The following is an 8,495-nucleotide window of genomic DNA, read 5'->3' on the forward strand; positions in this document are numbered from 1 at the left end:
ATAAACAAAACCAGAGTATGAACTTGAAAAAATTGCTATTCCAGGAAAATAATAGGGACATCCAATAAGTGGACTTGAACACAAATAACTGATGTAACTTTGAAATGATTGTAGAATTATCGTAAAATTATTGGACGTTTAAACATTTTAGGTTAAAGCAAAATTATTTAAAGGACAAATGATCCAATTGTTATGTCTACTTCAAAAAAAAAATCTTTTAAGCTGTCTGTCAATTGTTGGTCCTAAATTAATTAACTTCTACTTATCCATGTACATGTAAACACCCAAAGACAGACACCCATTCTGAATGTTTATTATGCCATGGCTATCTTTTTTTTTTCTCTCTGAAAAATATGGCTTTGTAATTTAGGACACTGTAGTCTAGGACTTTCTTTCCAATTCAAAGATTTATGGGGCTCATTTCTCGGAAATAAATAGAAGCAGGCCAGTTTATTATAAAACAATTTTCCAGATTTTGACCATATTATTTTTTTAAATAAATGTGTTTGTTTAATAACACCATTGAGACATAATTCATACACCATCACATGGGCCTATTGTGTACAATTGAATGATTCTTACCAAATTTAGAGAGCTGTGCAACCATCACCACCATCTACTTTTAGAATATTTCCTTCACCCCCCCAAAGTTCCCTTATTCCTTTTTGAAGTGAATCTCTGCAGTCACCTACCACCAGCCCAAAAAACTCCTAAACAACTTTTTGTCACTTTAGATGTGAATTTTCCAGACATTTCATATAAATAGAATCATGTAGTATGTAATTTTTAAAAATTTCTTTAACTTAGTATATTTTAAGATTGATACATGTTGCAGCAGGTCATATAAATTTTGTTATATTGAGTTTACATTCAGCTCAAAATCACTTTTTATTTCCCTTGTGACTTCTTTGATTTACGGGTTATTTGGAATTGTATTGTCTAATCTGTAAATATTTAGAAATTTCTCAAAAGCCTGTTGTTCAGTTCTAATTTTATTGTAAGGAATAGACTTTTAATATCTTAATCCTTCATAAATTTATTGAGAGTTGTTGATTTCTATGTGTTATAAAATGAAGAGTATTCAGCTGTTGTTGGGTGGAGTGTTCTATATTTATTAGTTAAGGTAGTTGACTGTCATTCAAAGACATTATTTTCTGTGTAGTTCTATCACATATTACGATTGGGATATGGAAACCCTAATTCTTTTTTTTTTCCTAATTGTTGAATTGTCTTTTTCACATTTCATATCTGTCAGTTTTTGCTTCCTGTACTTTGCATGCTCTTACTTTAGCTGTGTATATACTTACAACTATTATGTTTCTGATGAAATGACCCCTTTATACTATGAAATGTCTCACTTTGTCTCTAGCAGAATTTCTAGTCTATTTTTCTAATATTAATAATCACATATTTCTGTTCTTTTATATCTACTATTTTCTTTTCTTTCTTTCTTTCTTTCTTTTTTTTTTTTTTTTTTTTTTTTTTGCCATTTGGCCAGGGCTGGGTTTGAACCTGCTCCAGCATATGGGGCATATGCCCTACTCCTTTGAGCTACAAGTGCTGCCCTATACCTACTCTTTTCATGGTAGATAATTTTCTATGCTGTCACATCTGACTTATTTCTGTCTGTGAGGCTATCATGTTTTTCTTCTAGACAGTTTGGACAGAGCCTACTTTTTGTTACTCAGTTTTATGATTTATGCTTTTTTTTTTTACTAGAATTATTTGTCCATTCGCATTTAATGTAATTACTGTCAGGAATGGATTATGACTGACAATTTGCATTTATTTTCCATATATATATAAAATTTTTATTCTTACTTATTTCCTTTCTAATGCAAAAAAAGGTGCATTTTTGCTCTGTAGATTACTGTATACATCTTAACTTTTCACAGTCTATCTTAGGTTAATATGGATTTAGTCCCTGTCAAGTATAGGAACTTTGCTCCAGTGTTCCTGAGGCTCTTTTTACTCCTGTTCCTTAGTTGCTCTTCTTCTCATAAAATTGCATGTGCATGGGTGGCACCTGTGGCTCAGTGAGTGGGGCACTGGCCCCAAATACTGAGGGTGGTGGGTTCTAACTCAACCCCAGCCAAACTGCAACAAAAAATAGCCAGGCATTGTGGTGGGTGCCTGTCCTCCCAGATGCCACAGCACTTTACCAAGGGTGATAAAGTGAGACTCTGTCTCAAAAAAAAAAAAAAAAATTGCATGTGCATATGTTATAAAACCATAAATACAATGTTACAATTATGCTCATAACTTTTTAAAAAGTTGAGAAAAAGAGTTTTAAGGTAACCAAATATTCTTTTATATTTACTCACATTTTCCATTTCTAGCAGTCCTCATTTCTTCCTCTAATTCAGTATTTTTCAACCTTTTTTAAATCATGGCACACGCAAACCCTTAGTTAAACTTTAGTGGCACACTTAAATTATGTTGATCAAAAAAAAAAAAGGGTAAAAAGAGTTACTGTGCTTTGAACTTCTTTAAAAAATAATTTAATTAATGAGCATTGAAAATGTTCATGGCACACCTCAGATCCTGGCACAGCACACCAGTGTGCAGGGAGATTTTCACTGCTGTAGATGTTACCTACCATTTGGTGTAATTCTTTGTTAGTCTGTAGGACTCTCTTTAGCATCTCTTGTAAAGCAATTCTGTTAGAAATCAATTCTTTCAGGTGAGGTTTATCTAGGCCTTATTTCTCTTTCCTTTTGGAAGGATGGTTTTGTTGAATTCTTGGTAGATAATATGGTTTGGATGTTTGGCTCCACATCTCATGTTGAAATTCAATCACCAGTGCAGAAGGTCATGTCTTGTGGGGCCCTATGTCACAGTGGCAAAACCCTCACACATGACTTAGTCACAGGGGCAGAACCCTCTCAAATGACTTAGTGCCATTCCTGCAATAGTAAGTTCTCACTGTATTATTTCACAAGAGAGCTGGTGGATTAAAAAAGCCTGGCCCTTCCTCTTGTCTCTCTTCCTCTCTTCATTTGACATACCTGCACCCTCTTCACTTTCCTCCTTGATTAAAAGCTCTCTGAAATCCTCACCAGATATAGATGATGGCAGGATAGGATACTTCTTATACAATCTTAGACCATGAACCAAATGAATCTCCTTTCTTTATAAATTACCCAGCCTCAGTTATTTCCTTGATAGAAGTGCAAAATGGACTAATATAGTGGACAATTTTGTTTTTATTTTGTTTTGCTTTTTTTAGAACTTTAATTTTTCCCTGGAACTACCCTCAGAACTCCATTGTTTTTGATAAAAATTTAACTTGTAATCATATTTCTGTTCTCCTATGTACAATGAGGCAGTTTTCTCTTGCTTTTTAGATTTTTGTCTTTGCTTTTGGTTTTCAACAGTTTAACTATGACATGCTAGGTGTGGATCTCTTTTAATTCATCCTATTTGGTTTCATTGAGCTTCTTGAATCTATGTATTAATATTTTTCACCCCATTTGGCATTTACAAGAATTCACTCATCAAATATTTTTTTCCTGGTGCTTTCTTCTCTCCTTTTTAAATTTTTTTTAGAACTCTCATTAAACTGATATGTAGGTGGGCTTGTACCTGTCCTACAAGTCTCTCTTAATTTTCTTTAATCTTTTTCATCCCTGACTTTCAATTTGGATAATCTATAGTATTCTATTTTTAGTACACAGATCCTTGCTTCCATCATCTCAAATCTGCTGTTGCATGCATGCAATAGATTTTCTTTTACAGATACTATACTTTTATATGTCATAATTTCCATTTTGTTCTTTTTATATGGTTTCTACTGTTATTGTGACCCTTATTTGTTGATTTATTGTCACTATATTTTCCTTTAATTCTTTGAACAGACACATACATAATAGCCACTTTGAATACCTGTTTGTTAAAGCTGACATCTTTGACCACTCACGAATAATTTCTAATGACTACTTTTTTCTGAGTATGTCACATTTTCCTATTGTTTGCATGCTCTATAATTCTTGACTAAAAACAATGAAATTTTTTATTAATGTAATAATTCTCAATTCTTACAATTTTCTCTTAAGGGTTGTTGTTTTTCTGATCCATTTTCATTTTTATGAAATGACCTCTCTGAACTAACTCTGTATGTTTGTTTTCCCTCAACAGTATATTGCTATTGTGCCTCTGTTCAGGTTTTTTTTTTTTTAATTATTATTTCTTAGTTTGACGTCCTAAGGATCACATCTTAGTCTGTATAGCTTAGTGGTGAGTCAAACACTTGGTCAATGTTTTTGCTCAAAAGCTCCATGCCAATAAGACTTGTGTCCTCTCCTGACAGGTCTGAGTGTTATTGGGACATACATTTGAATGTCTTGCAGTTTTCACATCTGTGCTAGCATCTACATCTGCTGGACTACCCTAGAACTTCCTTGGCAGCCTCCTAGTTAGCTAGGCATGTGTAGATATTCCACCAAGTTCATAGAGGGCTCTCTCATTTCCAGGATCTCCTGATAAAATTTCTGGCTATTCTCCCATTCCACTGCTCATCTAAGCAGGACTCCACCTTCAGGTCTTCCTTTATTGTTTCCTTCTGAATTTGCTATTTTCCTTGACAATGCCACTGCATGTAGAATTCTTCTCTGTGCCAAATCATATTAGCCCCCTCCAACAACAAAACTGCTCATTTCTGTAGCCTACTCTATCCTAGAAATTCAACTATCTCAACTGTGGTAGGACAACAACTGAGACGTTCCACAGGTAAGAATGCAATAGATTCCACCATTTTTACTTTGAGCTCTAGAGTTTTTCATGAATAGATATTTCTCTATTTGATGTTTACTTGTGGTTACTTTCCAGAGATAGAAAGGATAGTACTTAATAATTGTTTCCAGTTTCAGAGTTGCTTTGAGTAGAAAGGAATTGCTGAAATTTATTCACACTGTAAGTTCTCAGTCTTGTCCATGTTGTAAGAAATACTGACCAAGAAATTTCTATTGTGGCTCAGTGCCTGTGGCTCAAGTGGCTAAGGCACCAGCCACATACACCTAAGGTGGCGGGTTCAAATCCAGCCCAGGCCGCCAAACAACAATGATGGCTGCAACCAAAAAATAGCTGGGCTTTGTGGTGGGCACCTGTGGTCCCAGCTACTTGGGAGGCTGAGGCAGGAGACTCGCTTGAGCCCAGAAGTTGGAAGTTGCTGTGATCTGTGATGCCACGACACTCTACCCAGGGGGACAGCTTGAGGCTCTGTCTCAAAAAAAAAAGAAAAAATTTATATTGCTTCTTATACTTACTTCTTACAACATCTAGTGGGAAAGCCACCCCATATATCACTTTATGCTCTCTCTCTCTCTCTGCTTGAAATCAGAGGGTAGAATGCATGTTCCATATTTTGCCTGATAATAATTAAATGCTAATTCAAATGAATGCCTTCAGATGTTGCAAAGAATATAAAATGATTCCCTACCTACTATAGTGGATAGATATTGGTCTCAGTGCTGTATAGACATATAAATTGGCTAACTGTTAATTTAAACATAACTTCTTAGCATTTTTGGATTTTTCACACTTTCTAGGTAAAAGATATTGGGACATTACCATCCTTCCAGCAATGACAAGAAAAGGGAATCTCAGTGCACTGAAAATTGACTGATAATGTCTTTATCATGATTGGAATCCATCTTTTCAAACTCGTGCAGAAGTCCTACTGTAAAAATTTTCTTCTTGTTAAAGTTAAAGGATACCCTTTTGGGTAATGGAAGATGATCAGGGATACTATTTAGGAACCTATGAGGTATGTAAGGAAGGAATTATCTCCAACGCTAAATCTCTTAGCAGTCCTGTCAGAGGAAAAAGAGACTTGTGCTTCTAAAAGAGCATGTGAATACAAGAGGTTGACTAAGTTTGGTAAAATTTTTGCATAGCACAGGACGAAGAAGAGCAAAAGTTGTTGTAGGATGTGATGTAAGTGATAGTATCTTTTGGCCTTATGGTAAGTAGGGGTTGGGCCTGTGAGAACCAGAAACTTCTCAGTAAAAGCCCAACAAGGAGGGAATTGGTGTTCTCTAAATTCCTTTAAGACAGAGGAGGAGGGAGCATTCTGTGGAAAAACAGAAGGCTAGAGGTGCTTGCTGACAGATGGAGACTCCAGAGGACATTGTTGGACCTGATAGAGCAGGTGGAAATTGGCAGAAAAGTCAGACAAGGGGTGAGAATTCTGCAAACAAAAATATAACCCGAGGGCCTGACACTTGGGAATGAGGGTAAAAGCAAAAATTTTTTCCTGTCCAAAATGGGCAAACAATCACAAGGAAAAAAAAAAAAGTGTTTTCTTAAATATTTTGTGTATCTTAAAGAGAATCAGTAGATAACCACAAATTAGTAACTGACCTTGGCATTGTTATTGAATATCATCATATCTTTATTATATCAAGTATATCATTGTTTGGGAGTATTAAAATACTAGGTGTGACTCATAAAGTTTCTTTCACATTTTAATGTATATTGTTAATGTGAAAACCCAAATGTATACCTGGAGAGTCTTCCTTCTCAGGTGATGTCTCTCTACCACCTGTCAAACATTTCATTGTAGCCCAAGGGCACTTTTTGGAGTCAGCTATTTGTACTAAAAGGGAACTAATGAATAGTGTGAATGCCACTAAAAAAAATAGAGTGCCTTTATCAGAAGGCACAGATGTTAACTTATCAGATGCAAGGGAAGGAAACTCTTGCTAATTGGATCCTATTCTCCCTCTGTCAGTTTCATTTAAGGAGACACTTAAACAGTACACAGCTGGAATTTGGAAGTTTTCTTTAAACAAGACTACATAAAACCAAGCTGGTTTAGAGTATTTCTGTGTCTGCTTCTTTTTTCTTTCTTTCTTTCTTTTTTTTTTTTTTTTTTTCCTAGCTTGGCTTGCCTATTGACATGAAGCTGTTAGTAGTATTGTAATAAATAATTAAGCAAACAGAAAAAGTTTCCAGAAGATAGAAAGACTTAGGGAATCAATGCAGCAAATAATAGTGGTTGAGTCCTATTTTCAACCCAATCTCACTTTCCAACTGATTTTAAAAGAATCATAACATGCTAGAGTGGAAAGTAACTTTAAATATTCTTTAGTCAAACTCACTCATTTTATAAGATAGAAAGTCCATGCTCAGAGAGGTGAACTGGCCTGATGAAAGTCACAAAGTGATACCCATAAATGGCCTTCTCAAGTATTAAGCTTCCTCTAATCTCAGATTTGTACTGCTTTCAACATATTATCACACCTCCCTCGGAAATCACAAGAGATCACGATGTATTCACCCTTCTTCTGTTTGTTTCATTCTTCTCTATTACCTCCATTTCTTTACAAGTTCCCAGGGGAAAAAAAGTTAAAATTTTTCTCTTTTCCACATTTGTGATAGTGTCTAAAATAATAACAAAACTCTGCAAAGCCTAAAATGAAGTTTATATAAAAGTATTATAAAATTTTTTATGTAGTTCAAGTACAATGTTTATGTTAACACTGCACTATCCTTACACTGGTGTGGTGAAGAAAGAAAGAAATTGAAGGAGACAAATTCTTCTGGTGAAAATAAAGAAATGGTACACTTCTTTCTCCACAGAGCCAGATTATTTTAAATGACACTGCTGCACTATTTCCCTAAATCAAACAATTTATGGTTACCCCAGCCTGTTAATTCTTATTGCATAGTTAATACACCAGACATCATGTCATTCTATCCAATGACTCAGCTAATTGTGGACGGATAGTTTTCAAAAGGGTTTTGTGATCCTTCTACAATTTACTTCTCATTTTCCTGGCAAACTTTGATTCTCTGACCTGGCTTCACATATGGAATATGAATTTCATGAATGAGATTTAGCAGTGTCTAGCAAAGTATCTCACACTTGTAATTTGTTGCTGCCTTCCTTGAATTCTGATGTGTGTGTGTGTGTGTGTGTGTGTGTGTGTGGTTTATGGGCTTTAAAAGATTGTATTTACCATGTGTAATGTTTTACATGTTCATACTTGGGAGAATAATGTTAATCACTTTGTTCTTGTTTTTTTATTATTTTAATGCATACAAATTTTATTTTTTGTAAAACCAGGACTTCATCCATAAAGTGTATCCTCAGAAGGATTTTGAAATAAAAAAATAGCACTTCTAGTTCAAAAAATATTTACCCCATCAATAAAGAACATTGAAAATTCTATTGCCATCACTTTAAGAGCTAGTGAGCCAATGCATACTAAATAGCTCGAACTCTGGTAGAAACCTGAGAAGTGACAGTCATTTTTTATAACCTCAGCAATGAGCTATAGACCAATAAGACAAATAAACATGCTGCTACCTGTCCAGAAACCTAAACGCTAGCTGGCCCACCAATGGGGCAAATAAATCTTGGGAAATAAAGAAAGATAATATTCTTATAGTCCTAAGAACAGTGGCGACTGGGCCTAAAGACTTGTGTATCAAACAAATATGGAGAAATTGGCCTTCTTGGTCAGCATTTAGACTGAAAGCTTCCAGTAGTC

This window comes from Otolemur garnettii, unplaced genomic scaffold, assembly GCF_000181295.1.
Source record: "Otolemur garnettii isolate 467f Iridium unplaced genomic scaffold, OtoGar3 scaffold00026, whole genome shotgun sequence".
NCBI lineage: Eukaryota > Metazoa > Chordata > Mammalia > Primates > Galagidae > Otolemur > Otolemur garnettii.